Consider the following 18,632-nt stretch of genomic DNA (forward strand, 5'->3'; position numbering starts at 1 on the left):
AATATCGGGGGAATTTACCTTACCTACTGTATCTTCCACTTGATATTTCTGGTAATGAAATCTCTACAATAATCTTCTTTCCTGGCTATGATTTATACCATTGGACTTTGCCTGGAGTCAATAAATAAAGCTGATGTCGTTTCCTTATCATGTGTACTGGCAATTCCTTAGGAAAGATAAGATTAGCCTGTTAGCACTACATGACTGTTCTAGTTATTGTATAACACGTTGACTGCTGGGTTATTAAACATTAACAAAAAAAAAAAAAAACACCACAAAATAAAGTATCATCAATGAAGCAAAAAGCTCTTGACTGGGCATGCATACAGTGGCTTTGTAGGATTAGAATTCCTGACTGCAGTACAGTATAAGGCAGAGTCAAGTGCTTCAAATGGTCCTACACTTCATAAACTGTTATCTATATTTTTCTGAAAGGGATGCTGTGCTTAAGTCCCAGCTAAAAAGCATCTCTAAGCAAAGAAAAACCTTATGTTAAATATTCAAAAAAGCCACAGAGAGATACATTTTTGTGTTTGTATGTATGTCTATATGCAATCTGATGCATTTAAAAGTTATACACATCAGCGTGTAATCTGATGCACAAAATTATACACAAACTAAAAGATCATCAGAGTTCATAATATGCCTTGAGGTGTCACAGTTTTTAATTATTTGTGATGAAAACCACATATCTTTTCACAAAATATGCTCTTAGCCATGACTGTCTGTTTTTCTGGATTATGCTAATTATGCTAAAACAACAAAAATGTCCTTACTGCCTTTGCATTAAATGCTGCACACAGTGCCTTTATTTCAATACAGTGCCTCTGTTTCAAAGAAATTCAGCCAGTTAAACTCTTAAAATTTCATACTATTCTCATGCTGTACAGCACTAAAATTTTGTAGAATACTGGGAAAAGATACTGCATCCCTCATATCATCTGGAAGGTTTCAAATATTCTGTTATGCACTGATCTGAAGCTGTCACAGTAGTTTCACCCATGTAAATTCCATTTCCTTCCTCAAAACATGTCTTCTCATATCCCTTCAAACAGGTACAAGATATTATTAAAGACACAAGCACTTTTAACCCCCAAGAACAGGCTAGGATATGAAATAAAGTCAGTTTCTACGCAGCCTGAGTTACCTTTTGTTTAGTTCATATGTGATGTTTCAGCCTATGTGGCAGGTTGTCTATGCCTGTACAGCTCACGGTGTCTGGCAATCCCTCCTATGCAGAAAAGGCACAGAGGAATATTCTCTCTGTCCCTGTTTACTCTTCACTGGCCAAAGCAGTTCTCAAGACTCAGTATCACACAACACCCAAGAGAGAAACCCTTAGCAGTGTGCTACAGTCTCAACTTGGTACACCATCTCTGTATTACCTGTAATGGAACACGCCAGTGTGCATGCCGGAATGCACAAACATGCAAAAACACATATATACAAAGGTGCATGTGCACGCGTTCACACACACACACACACACATGATGATGGTCCGCCTACAGCATTTCATTGCGGTATGACAAAACTGCAAAACACAGTTGTGAGGCAGCCACGAGGATGCATATATTCCACTATGTTATGCAGTGCATTACAGCACATTAAAGTAAAAGCTTCCAAAAATTAAGAAGAATCAACTCTGCAAATCGGATTTATATTTCTATTTGTAAAGCACAGTAAATTGAACCTTTACAGAATGAAGACCTCTTCTAGCATATAAGCACCAGTCTCATTTTGCTCGAATGTAGTAGAATTAATTTAAATATCTCATTCTTCGTTTGATCCTCGTTATGCACTCACTGCAGTGCAACAAATGAGAAGGTTTGCAGATGAGGGCTGCATGAAATTTACAAGTTCTAGTCCCTGAATTTGGTTTCATGGGTAGTGAGGGCTGAACCACAAAGTTCCTCTGGACTTACTCTGGTTTTGGCTCCAGTTTTTATTTATTTATTTTACATTTGTTGACCAGGTTTGTCCAACTGAGCTAAGTAGCCCTTTTTCAGCGGAGGCCCAGGGAGAAAAACTCCACAGGTTATACAGATTATCATTTACATAAGTAAACAATCAACAGCAAGATTAAATAGAATATACAAAGAAAAAATATACATGAAAAACAAGGATTTACAATAGAATAATAATAGTTATGTCAATCGGACAGAATCTTACATCATTCAGAAAGGTAGATATGTAATGTGCTTAGGATAAGATTTAGAGTAATTAATGCAAGACTAGGTCTAGGAAGTTAGAGAAAGTAACATAAGTGGGGAGGAGATAGTGGCATGAAGTTTGGGTTGATAAGATGTTTGGGGGGGGGATCCATTGGCTTAACAGGTATTCTTTAGTGGCTACCTCAAATTGACTTTGTTGCAAATGTTTTGGACAGTTGAAAGACATAAGCCTGCAGGTGGTAGTGGAGGTGGACTGGGTTGCTGCAATCCTAAGCAGCAAAGCTTTTATATATATATATATATATATGTATTTTTTTTAACAGATACTTAATGGATTTAGGTTACTCTGACAAATGTAACCTGGCAGACAAAGTTATGAAAAATGTGACTTATGGCAAAACAACTTGCTTCTGCTGGGTAGCGATCCCTCAACTGCACTTCATGCAGGTATAGAGGGTCTTTCTCCTTGTATGACCCATTTTCTGTATATAAATCAGTGTAAAGCCATTCCACCTGGTGTAGGAGGGAAAGGGCAAATAAGAATTCAACACGGTCAGTCATTTTGGTCAATAAGCAAAGCTGGTAATGTGGCAGTCATTTTACTAATATATTCCTACTTCAAGATGGCCTCCAGAGCAAAGTGAAAACATGAATTCATTTTCCACCAGTTTTAGCGACTGTTTAATATATATACACATCAAAGATCATAGCAATTGGACATGCAACTAATGTAACAAAAAAAAACACACCAGGTATGTTATAGTCCACTCCAAAAGTAACTGAATAGGGAATGATTTAGTAGGTTAGCATGAAAAACAATGCACCTTATAATTAACTTTTTAGCACAGTTTTTCACAGTTAAATTTCTCCAAGTCTTTTGGTTTTCTAATAGCATGACAAGAATGGAACCCATTACTAAAGTCAACATATGATAAAAGTTTGTGAAATTAATATTGTTTCAATCTTTGTTGTTAGCCAAAAAAGTGCTCTTCACAATACCTGCAATGTTCCCAGAACTGACTCCTGCTGTATTTCAAGTGGAGTTACATGCATCAGTAGCATATTTACACAAACTGTAAATTCTTTTTATGAGACCCATTGCTCTTACTACTTACTATTGTAACTGTCTGGGTATACTTCTTCCACATTGCTCTTGTTTCTGCCCGTAAATCTTGGTATTTTACGACTGTGTCTCTGTACGTAAGACACTGTAATTACTGGGTGTAGCAATTGCAATGATCAATGCTACTTTTGTTTTTTCATGGACTACTATATCTGGTTTTCTTGCATCTATTTTTTGGACTGTTTGTAATGGATGATCCCATGTGAAATAAACTTTAGCAGTTTCTATAACGCTTTGTGGCTCATGTTTCCAATGCTTTTAAGCTACTTCAGTATTGTAATGTTTGCACAATCCCCAATTCAACAGTCTTGTCACATTATTATGGCCTTCAGTATACAGGCCCTCTGCCATTAGTGTGTCACAACCAGCAACAAGATATGTGACCGTTTCTAGTTTTGTTTTACAGAAACTGCATGTCTGTTTCTCCAACATCAATGGACTTTGTAAACCAATGTGTATGTAGTCCAATATCCTGGGCTGCAATATTAACCTTTCATCTTTTAGTTTAATTTCAATACCTTATCCATTCCTGCATCAGATCCTGATCGATACAAGGTTGTTACACCAGTTTTCTATACTGCATATATTTATGCCTTTTCCACGTTTCTTGCCTTCTCATCTGGTCCTTCTCCTTATGTTCTTTATTTTGCTTTTTGTCACATTTAGTTGCTGCCTTTTTTTGCCTACTTCAGGTTTGATTTCTAATCCCACTTGATCCAGATATGCTTCTGCTAAAGCAGAGAAGTCATCTTAAACTTGTTCTCCTCATGTTTTAAAACTTTCACTAGGTTTGCATCTGGTGAGTTCAACAGATGTGTATGCAGTCCTATAAATGTAATCAATTTTGAGGAAGCTAATAGCTCCTTCAGAAAGAGGAATACATAATACTGATACACTAATTTTTATATTATCATTTGATAAGAGTGAAACAGTTTCCTTGTTTTCCTGTCCAACTGATCCAATACCTTTTGGGGCCAGTCACCCCAAAACTGTATGTTAGAACAGGAAGAGCAAATTGGTTTATAGCTTGGACTTTGTTCCTATACGCAAGGGGCGCCCGCAGGCAGGTGCAAGGGGGTGCACTTGCACCCCCCTGGAATCGGCTGACTAGTTAATCTTCTTTTAGTTTAAAATTAAAAAAAAAAATTTTATTTTCAGGGCGTTCTTCTTTAAGAACGCCCTTCAAGTCCAGGCACAGATGTGTGCTGACATCATCGCGCAGGGCACACATTTTCAGTTTTACGAGCAGGAACTGAAACAGACAGTTTCAGGTTTGTGAGCAGGAACTGAAACAGACGGTTTCAGTTTTGCGATGGATTTACCTTAGCTGCGAGGAGGAGGACTGAAGATGGAGTCAGATCAGCGAGAAGTGAAACGGAGCTATGATGGGTTTACTTTAGCTGAGGACTTCACGGGAGATAACAGGGACGCTTGTCAGAGTGAGTAAGGTGTGTGTGTATGTGTGTGTGTGTGTGTGTGTGTGCATTTGTGCCTCTTCTTCTCTATTTTATTGCCACTACTCAGAATATGAACTATTCCCATAACAAAAAATACAGCTATTAATATGTCTGATAACATTAGACTGATAATGTAAATGTAAACTATTAAGGTTTAATCATTTTCTTATGCTTAAGATCTTAAGAACGTGTGTGTTTGTGTGTGTGTGTGTGTGTGTGTGTGTGTGTATGTGCATACTTGCCTCTGCTTCTCTATTTTATTGCCATTACTCAGAATTTGAACTACTCCCATCCTTCTTTTCCTTCATTCCCTCAGACTGCATACTTCTGGAATATTCATATCTTACTTTCCTGTGCTCTTCCTGTCTTTCTCTGCACAGCAGAATGTAAATGTACATTATCTATCCATTTTCTGCTTCGTTGCTTCTACTTGTATTTCATTTGTTTCTCAGAAAGCTTTGGTCTCATTTCCTATCTGACTGTGTAAACAACTTTCCTTTTACTTTTCTCTTTTGTCAATATATCTTTTAGGTTTGTATACTTTTCTGTTTCTCTTACTCCTTTGCAGAACTGGATCACTGTGAATTGGGGTCCCAGAAAGGGTAATAGAGAAGGCACACACTGTTGATCTTAGGTTCATAGGCGTTAACAAGGCTAATGACCACAAGGCGTTTTTAAGCCTAGCCATGCATCCCAAATCTCTGAGAAGTTATGATACCCTTGATAATTGTAAACAGGGGCTTGAGAGATGAAACATTTACAAGTAGGGGCTTTGGAGACTAACCATTTACAGGTTGCCTGTGTCCATTAGAGACATAGGTGCCAAACCAGGGATGAATTTCCTGTTCCCCATCAAATCGCCCAAGTTGCACTTGAATTAGGTTAGGGAAGAACTCTGCTTCACATCGATGTGGAGCCTGTCCCAGACATGGAGTAGTGTCTGGGATACATACCTGTCTCTCCAGCAGGTCATATTTATATCACTGGCAAGATCCAAGTCTTTAGAACAGGTATATCTGGTGCTGTTTGTTCTGTGAATACTAAGGAGGTCCATCAGGGTGGGGTATGACAATGCCTTGTATGCCAGGCATATATCTCCCCTCAAAAGCCTGTAGGAGACAGAATACAGGAATAGGGCCTTGAGGCGGTCTGCATAGGACATTTTACTTATGCCTTGTATTCTTTTAGTGAGTAATCTGTATGGATGTTCCAGTTGTTGGATATGCCTGCTTTGGTACTTACCAAAAGGGATGTTGTACTCAATGATAGGTCTGATGAATGTCGAATACAGTGAAACAATGGCTTCCTTGGACTTAGATGTCAAACCTTTGTTTATAAGCTCTGCAACATAGAATGATTTCCTCACTGCTGTAGATACATGACGGTTAAAAGCTAGATTACTGACAATGTGTGTCCCTAAGTCCCTGCCTACTCAGTCAACTCTAAGGGGAGTGTTGTCAATATGATAGTTACCATGGGTGGATGACTTCCTGAAGGATACTATTCTGCATTTCTTGGCATTTAATTTTAGTCCATGGCACTAACACCAATTGTTTGTCTGTGTCAGCTCTTGCTAGAGAACATTTGTGTCAGTGTGGTATTCAATGACAGCTCCTAATTTGCAATCATCTGCAAATTTAGTCAGCCAGAGACCAGTGACAGTGGCCGTGACCTCAGAGAAGTAAAAGCCAAAAAGGAGCTGTCCAAAGATCAATCCCTGAGGGACTCTGCTTGTGAATGGCCTTTTTGTAGAGGTGGACTCCCCGATTCTAACTTCCTGGGTCCGGTCTGTGAGCCAGTTGGCTGTCTACCAGGTGACATATGGGTTTGTACCTAACCTCTTGAGTTTGTCAACAATGCCCGAGTGGGGTGTTGTGTCAAATGCATTGGCCAGGTCAAGGTAGGCAGTGTGAATCATTTAGCCCTCATCCATTACTTTGGTGATCTTCTCAAAGAAATCCACCAGGTTGAGGAGGCATGACCTGCCCTTGACGAAAACAAACTGAGTTGGGTCCAGTGTCTGGAAGTTTACTATATCACTATTGATCATTTCCATGATAATTCTTCTGATGGCTTTACATACAAGACTAGTGAGACTTATGGGTCTGTAGTTTCCAGGGTCTGTAAATGGCCTACTTTTCTGCAGAGGGATGACTGTTGCTGTTCTCCATTCATGAGGCATGAAGCTTATTTGGAGGCTACAGTTCAATAGCAATTCCAGAGGGCATGATAGGTCATATTTCATGCTATTTAGAAGGCATCCTGGAATAATGTCTGAGCCCACTGATGCAATGTTCTTGGCCTTAGAGAGAGCATTAAGGACCTGTTCCCTAGTGATAGCAGGGGGAGCTATATTTGATGGTATTTCTTGAGGCAAAGTTGAGGGGGAGAGAGGGGTAAAGTTGGAGATTAATTTATTGGCCAGTAGATTTGCTATATCTTCTGGCTCAGAACAGGTGACTCCATTTACAATGAGCTCTGATCACAATTATGTACTGCCTTTGAGGTTGCAGACATAGCCAAAGAATGGTTTGTTGTTGTCCCTGGCCTGGGAGGCCAAATTTACCTCAAATTTGACTCATTTTCTTCATTCTGTTACCAGAATCTTACTTACCAGTGTCTATTTCTATGTCTGTCTCTCCCTATTTACCATAAAATAATGGTCAGATTTCTCAAAGAGCAGGAACTGAAACAGACGGTTTCAGGTTTGCGATGGATTTACCTTAGCTGCGAGGAGGAGGACTGAAGATGGAGTCAGATCAGCGAGCAGTGAAACGGAGCTATGATGGGTTTACTTTAGCTGAGGACTTCACGGGAGATAACAGGGACGCTTGTCAGAGTGAGTAAGGGGTGTGTGTGTGTGTGTGTGTGTGTGTGTGTGTGTGTGTGTGTGTGTGTGTGTGTGTGTGTGTGTGCATTCCTTCAGTTACAAATATCTTTCAATTTTGTGCTTATAGACCTTTTTTCTTCACTTGTATACAGAACTCTGTCACACTCTTGCTTGCAGTAATGCAGTTGTGAAATCTATTTCTTCATTTACCATGATCTATCAGTACATTAATTAGATACAGCAATAAAGTTAGACAGAAATACTGCAGTTATGCATTCACATCTGTCTCTTTACTGAAAGTATTATATTGCTTCAGATAATTCTCCATAACTTTCTATTAATTATTTCCTCTCTCTCTCTCTCTCTCTATATATATATATATATATATATATATATATATACACATATATATATGTATATATATTGTTGAAATCAGTTAAACACAGTATTAGTATACCAGAAGTCAGTTAAACACAGTATTAGTATACCAGAAGTCTAGGTCAACCTCTATAATTGCCACTCCTGCTCTCTCCTTTTATAGAATACTGTGGCCTCAGTTGCAATGAGAAGAAATGAAACAATTCTTGTTTATCTGTAATTCTCACTTTTGCCATTTATATCTAAGTATACCATTTTAATTTTTAAGTAAGTGTATTCATTGCCTTATTTGTTTAACCATGCATTTATTCAAACAATACTATCTGCATTCTCATAACTTGTTAATCTCCCATTTACTGTCAGTATTAAACAAAAGTAGATAACTTTGGTGGAATGTTTTCTTAAAATATTTATGCTTTACATTTAAGTCTATAAATTTACTTCAGCATGAATGTGCAGTCACAGAACAATGTTTTAAAGTTATGGAAGTTTTCATTCCCTAAGCTGTTCAAAAGTGTACTTAATAGTTTTCAATTCTAAATATATAAGGTGCTGATTTAAAAATGTATGCAGAACTAATAATATTGTTTATATTTCTGTGAAGCATGTGCTGGATGTGTACTTCACAATGCTGCACCCCTACCATTCCCCCACCACTATTCTGACGAGGATATGGTATCTGACTAACTTCAGCCATGTTGTATGTGCAGTTACATATTTGAAAAGAAAGGACTTTGTCATTCAACTAATGCATTTGTAAATAATTCATGGCATACATAAAAAAAGTCTGCTTCTAATATTAGTAGTACCTTACTTAACATTATAATAAATTAAAGTATGGAAATTCAAACATTTTCTTTTATTTTTTCTTCCTGCCTACAGAGATGGAAAACTAGTTGTTAAGAGTACTTATGCAAATGTATACCTGTGCTTTTCTGACATGTATATGCATAATATTATTTTACAAATATGCATCTTACATTTTTCTTTGTACAGTCAGTGTAATCTTACAAGCATTACATATGTCTATGCTGATGTACTTCTGTATATGTTATGTTTTTGTAGCATTATAATAACAGTGTAGATAAATTAATGCAGGTGCACATTTTTCTTCAATCAAATACTCTGATAAAGTCATGTCCTTAAATGTTTTACCCATGTTAAATATGCCCCCCCCCCCCCAAATATTTATACTCACTATAGGACTCTGGTCTTCCTGACTACCTGGTTTACCCTCTCAGCCAGATGTTCTTCATACATTTCTTCTGGTCATTGTACCTGTCACAATTCTACTGACCAGAGACGGTAATTCTTGTGAGGGTCTCCAGGTACTCATCCAAGTCCTGCCAGCTATCTATTTTCTTCTAAAAAATGCCTTTAGTGATCAACTTGATCATTTCCAGATATGACTCCTTCAGAAGATAGAGCATGATTTTAGTTTCTTTACCAGACCAGCTTGGAGTGCTGCTTTGTGCCTGAACAGGTACTGCCATGGCTAGAAGGGCCAGTACCAGAGTAAAGACAGTATGAATAGAGCTATGGTTCAAGGTTTTCGAACCACTCTGCCTAGGGTGTGGCAATACCATAACCAAACTTAGATAACCAGCAAGGGCATTACAGTAGCTATTCTTGTTATTGGCAAGTTTGGTGTAACCAAAAATACTTTGTCATAGACATGTTATTTTAAAGGAATACATTCTAATTTAAATTATATTGTGCATACAAAAAATGCAAAACTAATTTCCATTACATAATAATTATAATTGCCAGTGCTTGCCTTAACTATCTTTTTTGTAAGCATAAAACCTGAGTATTATAGTTTCCTTCATTGTTGCATCACTGATATATATTTTTCTTTTTTTGTGAGGTATTGTTACATAAATACATCTATGTGGTTGACAAGCAGTGGCTATAAAGTTTTTAGTGAGCAGAAATGGCAAGGTATGTCACAGGAGAACAGATGGGCAGAGATTACACTGTATTACTGTGATAACTATAATGCATAAGACTCCATTTAATTTTATCTGAATATTTTCCTTATCAGCTTAACTGAGCATATCTGTAGCATGCTAAGAAAGGAGTGAAAGTACTGCAGATGGCTGCAGACTCCTTAGCCATTCACAGTGCATTCACTGTAGTCAAAATCCATGTTCATGAGCTTTAGACCATTTCACGTCAAAAAGTATCCATACACATTCATGTATTACTGCAAAATAGTCTAACAACACAGATGAAATTACTTCTGCATACAGTTGCTCATTCATTATTTTCTAATGACAGATCATCCCTTAACAATATAGTCTTTCTTTATTTTTTATCAAAACACTTTTCTTCCCCTTTACCTCCCATGAATTATTAATATATAATGTTGAGCTAGTTTACAGAATGATGCATTTGCCTGAGATTCATTGTGTTTATATTAGTAGCCCTTAATATCAGTTTATCAGTTGGCTCAAAGAAAAAAAAAGAAAATATTTCTTGAAAAACAAATTGCACAGACAACTGTTTGTAGGCATGGTACTCTGCTTAGCTCCACATTTTTATTGTACCTGCTTCAAATAAAGTATAAAAGTAGCTGTATATTACATACCTCATTCCACTGCAAGAGAAATTCTGTGGCATCTTTCAATAGGGCTCATTGCAAAACAACATGGATTATGTGAGAGAATGAACTCTCAAAGCAGTATGTACTGCAATAAATAAAACCTTATTACCAGATACATCATGTGCTAGTACAGGTCTGTTAATTAATAACTATGTTCAGCAAATTCTGTTTTTCAAGAAAATGTAGAAAAGCTACATCAGAGATAAGCCATTTTGTCTAGAATGTGCAGTTCCTTTTTTAGAATAGAAATCAGTATTTTAAGGGTCTATGGCAAAAAAATGACTAAAACAGACTGAATAGAATTTCAGTAACTATGAGGAGGTGATAAACTGCATCCATACAAGCCATTTGGCCTTTGGGCTTACTGTGTGTGGTAGGTTCGATAAACTGAAGAATAAATTAAATTTTAGACTTTGCCTATAATAAAGTAAACACTTAAGATAATAAAAAATCAGTCGAAAAAACATAAAATAAGCTGCAGCAGATGCTGCTAGGAGTTAGAATGAGAAACGTTTTTTTTTTTTTTTTTTTCCTTTATAGCTTAATTGAGGGGTTGACCAGCATTCAGGAGATGGTACACAATGTCTCCATGTTCATCCACAGATATCTGAAAAAGAATATGTAAGTTGGCAGTCTTTTAATTGCCTTTGACATTAAATGGTGACATTTTAATGTTTAATTCCTGCTAATGGATTACCATATGAAAAGACTGTTGACCTTGGTTGCTTCTGTTCTTCATAAAATCTGTGGTTTCTGTATTTTTGTGCCCTTGCAAAGCCAGTAGTGGATTGATGCAGTGGTAGCATTGTTGCCTGACAGCTACATGTTCTCTGGTTTGATTCTTGGCTGGGGTGCCTTACCTACTAAAAGTTAGCTTTTGTTCCAAGTCAGACTTTCCTGGTTAACAAATGTTAAAAATGACACGCATTTGAATATCAGACTTCATATTCTTCAGAAAGTGCATGGTAACACAAAAGATTTTATTCTAGCAATGTATAAGATAGTTATTTGAAATTTGTCCCTATTTTTGGGACTGTATTCCCCCATTATTGACTTCATCCAGGTTTTGTGCTAAGGTTGAGAGCTATGGTAAGAACTGAATATGTTTGGGGGCTATATTCCCCCATTACTAGCTTTGTCCGGTTGTTTTTTGCTAAGAGGTTGATGAGAGCTATGTTGAGAACTGAATTCACTGACTGTTTGGGGGCTGTATTTACCCATTATTGGCTTTGTTCAGGTGTTTTGTGCTAAGAGGTTGACAGCTGTGCTATGGTGAGAACTGGATTCACTAGATGGTAGCCATTTAAGTTTCCATCTTCCTCTTTCACAAAACAGCTTATTTGGCATAGTGGTATGTTGCTCTGTTTTGCACAGGGTCCCCTGGGTTCAAGATGTGGCAGCGAAATGTATGGTGGTAACGCAGCATTTTATTCTAACAACTTTCCAACATTATACAAGCAATGTTTAAAATGTGTCCCTGGTTTTTGGCCTTTTGTCCCCCCCCCCAATAAATTTTGGCTTTTTCCAGATTTCTTGTGCTGAAAAGTTCAGAGATACAGCTGAGTGTCGAGTAGATTTTACAAGGAGCTGAGAGCTGCAGGGGAACAAAAATTTAGTGCTGCTTATGCTTAGTCTGCTTGCATTGTTAATAGCACAACAGGTTGCTTTTGATGCTCAAGGTTGTGGGTTCTACTCCCACAGTAGATAGATGCATTGCTCATACTGTACTGTGTTATAAAAGGGGTGGATGCTGCAGTCCTTTTTGGCAAAGATACCTAGTAACTATGAACCTGTTATCAGTTTGCTATCCATTCCCTATTGTGGTATTACTAGCTTATCATTTTTTTAATACATGCAACAAAGGCAATTTATTCTTCAAGGGCAAAAGGCACTTTATTGTAGATGAAACAATGACATATAAAGTTGTTTGTTAGCAGCAACCTCTTTATTAGTTACAGATTTCTTTAATGTGGATTTTACTACTTCAGAGATTGTGCATATTTACTGATACTGGTGGACTATAGAAGGCTGAGTAGACTTTTTATGATGGAAATGTTCTGAATTGGGCAGTTTTGTCATTTGGTGTATGCATTTTGTTTCATTGTTTACTGGAAAAATGCTCAAAACAATACATTTAAAATGCCCTCTAACAAGTGTACTATATTGTACAAGGAATATAATGTAATGCAGTCAGGAAGGTGTATCAAAGAGCATGTGTATGGTTCATGTTCAAGGGGCCTATGATTTTGAAAATAGCCCAAAGTTAATCTTTATCTGCCACTGGCAAAATGTATTTTCTTTGAATGTGGGTTTCAATGCTGTTTCAATGCATGTGAGTTTCAAGGGCAGAGAAGTTTTAATGCTAAGTCTATTTTCATTGTGACACTGCATTGCTTTGCTTAACAGATATCTATTAGGGTTTGTGCTGTAAAATGCAAAATAAAACATTCAAATGAAATCTAAATCATCGCAGAAGTAAAGCAGTATGCACATTACAGTGTTTATGGTAAATGGTGCAAAATAACCAAGGAATGGGACATTGGAATGGCTGCAGGGGGGGAGGCTCCATTCGACCATGATTTTGTGAGGGGGGGGGTAGCAAACTCAGACAGCCTCGGTTGAACTATACCTCTTAGTTGTCCATATTTTTGTAGAATGAATAGATATTTGCTTCTTATTTTTTGGTTTGTTCCTCATACAATTTGTGATTTTCTAGCAAATAATTTAGGAATGAAGTCACTAAATGTCAGACATTGAGTTTCAGAAGTCATAACCTTCAGAAAAATGTATGCTAATGCAAGACCTGTTATTCTATCACTTGTCTTAAGTTTATACAAGAGCAATTTTTAGTGGTGTTTGTGTGTTCCCCCAATATTTGTCCTTGTCCAGATTTCCTGCATTAAGAGGTTGAGAGGTATGTGCAAATTGCTTTGTAGAATTAGGAATATCCAAACCTCTCCATTGTCCCCAATTTTGGCTCAAAATGTTGCTCTCCCCTAATAATCCCTCCTCAAAATGGCAATTTTGGAAGAAAACTTGATTGAAGTCTCCTAGAATAATGGTGTTGGCTTAATGCATAGGGACACCATATTAGTTAGGTAGGAGATATGGACTGATGGGGTACATAGAGGGGACCTATAGTTAGGTATGACACAGTAAGGAGTTTTGTTAATGTTAAGTTGGATGTAGAGGAATTCCACGTCATTATCTCACCTAGCAAGTCTGGAGATGAATTGTTCTTTAAGAATATGTAGATACCATCACCCTTTCATCTAAGGTGGTAGGCCTAAACTTGTGGCAGGTATTGAAATCCTGCATTAAAGGAGTGCTGTCATCGATCTTGAACTAGGTCTCTGTGATGATGCATATATAGATGTTTTCCAGGGGAAGCAGTGCTTGTAAAGAGTGGACTTTTTAGCTTAGCCTCTGAAAAGGAAACTGGTTATTTTCTAATTCATGTAGCTATAAAATTCAGTATAAAAACTGTAAAAGTTTCTGAATGCAAACACTATTTATTAAAGCAGCATCACGGTAGGGAGTAGTTCAGTACAGAGAGATTCAACTATATACATAGCCATGAGTTCCTTTATACCTTTCTGTCAAAAACCAACACCATGGTCACACAGAGTTTACAGTTGTTGTAACTTTGAAAAAAATCTGTTTATGTATTTCTTGCACTAAGAAGTTGGTGTGTGTGTGTGTGTGTGTGTGTGTGTGTGTGTGTGTGTGTGTATGAGGGAGGTAGCATACCCCTCAGCTGTCCAGGTTTTTGCAGAATGTCCAGATTTTTGCCCCATATTCCTCCTAAAAAGGATTGAAGTTGCTAAATAATGAGACATTTCAGTTTTAGACGTCATATCATTTAGAAAAATGCATACTAACACAAATCCTGTTACTCTTGTAATTTTCTAAGTTTGAGAGCCATATTTATAATCTGTCCCTATTTATTTTAGGCTTTGTCCATATTTCTTGCACTAAGGTTGAGGCCTTGAGGGGTGTTGTGGTATGTTTGTGAGAGAGAGAGAAAGTGAAATGCCCAAGTTAGAGTTAGCAGGTGGAATTTATTTTCAAGTGCATTTTCAAGGAACTGTGAGTTTTAAGGGAAGTGAAGTTTACTGCTGCTCATGCCAAGTCTATTTACAACGTGCAACTGTTTTGTTTAGCAAATGGTATCACTATTGTGGTATAAAGTTTTAAAGCTATGTTAGTAGCACCACAAGTAGAATACTTGCATCTTAATGTAGAGGCTTGAGGTTCTATTCCTACAGCATGTACATTTGTATGCTGCAGTCCTGAGGATGTCCTCCTTTGGATGAGATGCCTAATAACTATGAACCTGTTTTTCAGCTTGCCATCCATTTTCTATTGCAATATACCAGCTTACCATTTTTTTAATTTAACATAGGCAATTTATTCGTTGACGGCAGCAGGCACTAAATTTGTAGACAAAACACTGAAATATACAGTTGTTTTCTAGCAACAACATCTTCATTAGTTTCAGATATCTTTAATGTGAAATTATTCAGATTACTTTTACTTCGGCAGAGACACTCAAACAAGTGTTGCTGTATAATACAAGGGATATAATTCAATTATATATTATAATTAAGACAATCAGGTAAATCAAATAACTTTTGCATGGCCCTAACAGTGTGCAAGGAGCCTATTGCTTGAAAACAGTTCAAAGGTAAATAACCTGCCACTGGCCAGATGCATTTTCTTTGAATGTGGGTTTCAATGCTGTTTCATTGAATGTGAGTTTCAAAAGTAGAGAAGCTTTAATGCCAAGTCTGTTTTCATTGTAAGACTATTGCTTTGTTTAGGTTTAGTAAATGTCTGTGTTTGGGCTATAATGTTTGAAATAAAAGTTGTAAATTAAATCCAACTGCCCGTAATCATTGTAGAACTAAAGCATAAAACAGTATGCATACAGATTTGAACAGTGTCTACAGCAAATGGGGAGAAATAGCCAAGTAATGGGACACTGGAATTGCTGTGTGGGCGGGGCTTGGGGTAGGTGGACTTGGGTGGGGCTGTGTTGGCAGGGGGCGGGAAGAGCTATGTGGGTGGGGCTGTGGGTTTGCACCCCCCTGCAAAAAATCCTGCGGGCTCCCTTGGTCAGCATTAAGCAGTTTTTAACATGATGGCAAATATGGCAGCTTATGTAGATGACATCAGTTTCTTCTATACATGTGTATGTTATCACCTTGAACTGTATATGAACTTGACTGACTATAAATGATAACAGTGGCTTATAATGAGACTTTATGACCTATATCACAGTCTTGTACAATCCTCGTCCTTTATCTTTAAAGCAAATAAATTTACAACAATATTGTAATAAAATAACTTTTGTTTTGGTTGTGTGCTACACAACAGCTCTTGTGCTAGTACAAACACCAGAAATTAAGTGGGAAATACTGCAGTTTTCTTTTCATAAGATGGAAGGGTGACAGTCCTACAGAATGTATGGGCATATATCTATATATTAGAGGAAATATAAACAAACATCTGCTTAACCTAAATATTTACACTACTTGAAAACATTTGTGTAAACCATCCCATCTACATGCCCATTTGACTGAAGGTGTCATTAATTCAAAGTAATTTATATAAACTCCATTATTTCTGCAAATTCTTGACATGAAAACTGTGGTACATTGTTAGGTTAGGCACAGCTTACTGTGGAATCCCATGCTTGAAAATATAGATTTCAGAACCATAACTAACTTGGCAGTGGTATGTCTCAACTGTACTTCTTTGAATATTTATCCACACAAAGCAAAGAGAAAAAAAATGGAGATTCTTATAGTGAAACAAATCACCGCCAAATTTTAAACAGTAGTAATCCAGGGATTTCATGCAAAGTGAGCTCGTCTTTTTGATTTCTTTTCTAAATTCATCACAAATTGCATAGCTGTAATTCAACTACTGAGTATGTACAGACATATTCAGCCAGTACTTCATGACTTGTCAACTTTTATTGCATTATGTTTCACAGCATTTGTTCGTGCAGCATTGTAGAACAGCTACTTTATAAAACCTTAAATATCAGTCCTTGTATACATGATACCGCATCTCCAAATGATTAATATAGCTTGACTAGATGATGTAAATGCTCATCTCTGTCTGCCCATACTGTCACAATGGAGTCTAGTAGTAACTGCAGTTCTAAATCACCTCCCATGCAAACTTTTATCCATTGCAACTTTCCAGTCAGCAGTAACAAATTCTTCTTCTTTTGGCTTTTCCCGGTTAAGGGGTGCCACAGTGGATCACCTGTCCGCTCATGATTGGCAGTGGAATTTTTCTGTGTTGAGTTGCCAGCCCGGCACCCAACCTTCCACGGAAGGCACACACTCACACCTAAGGCCAATTTAGAGTGTCCAATCCACCTACATACAGCATGTCTTTGGGATGTGGGAGGAAACCGGAGAACCCAGACCCATAATACCTCTACGCCCATCATTAGGAGATTAACTATCCATTTAAGTATGCTCAGCTGACAGTGATAGGAATGTACAGAAGCTTCAATGGCTTATACTGCACACACAGGTTATGCTTCTGGCATGACAATACATTTTTTATATGATAAAGTGCTGAGATTAGAGTCCCCATGACTCTTTCTGTAAATGTAATTATGGAGCTTTTGAAACCCAAAGATGACTGCAGTCACTTATTTCTCATTCTATGTGATGTCTATCTAACCAATCTGTCTATGCCACTGGTGCATAAACAATACGGTTTTCCCTCATTTAACAGTATAATGCTTGCTGATCGGCATCCCATGCATTCTAGTTATCATATGTCTGAGCCCCAAAGTTGATGCTGTGTTCACTGGTCTCTTCATCAAATAGAAATTCATTGTTTGATATGTTCAACACCACAGTACTGCATTTTGTGTCATACTCAAGCAACTTTAGTGGTGCTATGATTTCTGTTAAGTGATAAATGAACCTTTACAGAAATTAAATTAAATATGATTTGTCAGAAGGTTTCTATATATATTCAAAATTGTATTAACCTTGTCAGAATCTAGTTAAAGATATGTCCTTTATACTCAAATGATATGCACAGTTATCCGGTTTTGCTGAGTGTTAAAGGTTGAGGTCTCAGTCTGTCCAAAAATCTGATTAGGCACCTGTCATGCTCCTGCTTTCTAGTACTCCATCCAACACATTTATTGTGTTTGTTATAGCTCTCTGAAATGAACTGAAGTCACCAAAAGGTAGCCTCATTAATCAACAATGACCTACAAGAGAATTGAAGGCACATTTCTGTTTGTCAGCTTCAGTGACAAACAGTGACAAACCCTGACTTATGTTCAAGATTATATGGGTTCAACTAGCTCACAGGCACTTTATGGAAGCCAGCAACAGAGAGTTGAGAACTGAGCAGCAATTGCCCACTTTCCCATCTACGTGGAACAGCCACAGTTAATCCATGGGAAGACCTTAATTTTTATCTTTGACCTGATGAGCATCACACCGTAAATCAGACTGCATGTGTGGTAGCACAAATGCCCCTATCATTAAAAAGCAATTACAGAACACAGCCATTGTGGGAGGATAAAGAAGTATATACAAAAATTTTCACTTGCATAATAGATGACAGCACCACTCTTAGCACTTGACTCTCACCTCTCATTTGAATGAATGGGCTGGTGATTTAACAGCCCTTGCAGGAATGAATGGGTAAATAGGGTCAACAAGGAGGAGAAGTCTTGATAATAACTACAGAGTAGGAAGCCCGAAAAATAAAAAAAAAATACTCAATTAAGAACTGCTTTCATTTTACTTTATTTGCCAACTCCCTTGGTTTAAATTAAACACTGAAAATAATCTGGCTTTAAGTATAATCACTACTACTACTTCTTCAATAGTATGAAGTGGATAGTATAGTGCTCCCCTCCCTCAGGATCAACCAATTAAAGTCTTAAGGAACAATCCATATTCCTGCACTGCTTCATGACTGCTATTGTATTACCGATCGACTATATTGGCATGGTCTGTTAGACTATGACTCTGAATCACTCCATTCACTTTAGCTCTTGCTCGGTCCTAGCCAA

The 18,632-nt window shown here is 37.4% G+C and overlaps 1 protein-coding gene across 1 annotated transcript in view; it reads right to left on the reverse strand.

Moving 5' to 3' along the window:
* The window catches only part of LOC122789302 (broad substrate specificity ATP-binding cassette transporter ABCG2-like), a 707,388-nt gene extending 696,646 nt beyond the window's left edge, over window positions 1-10,742 (reverse strand). Inside the window, exon 1 of the mRNA XM_044056623.1 lies at window positions 10,550-10,742. The gene's annotated coding sequence lies outside the window, so the exon portion shown is untranslated. The remainder of the gene's footprint in view (window positions 1-10,549) is intronic.
* Between the last annotated feature and the right edge of the window lie 7,890 nt (window positions 10,743-18,632).

This window comes from Protopterus annectens, chromosome 14.part0, assembly GCF_019279795.1.
Source record: "Protopterus annectens isolate FY-2018-M chromosome 14.part0, PAN1.0, whole genome shotgun sequence".
Classification (NCBI taxonomy): domain Eukaryota; kingdom Metazoa; phylum Chordata; order Ceratodontiformes; family Protopteridae; genus Protopterus; species Protopterus annectens.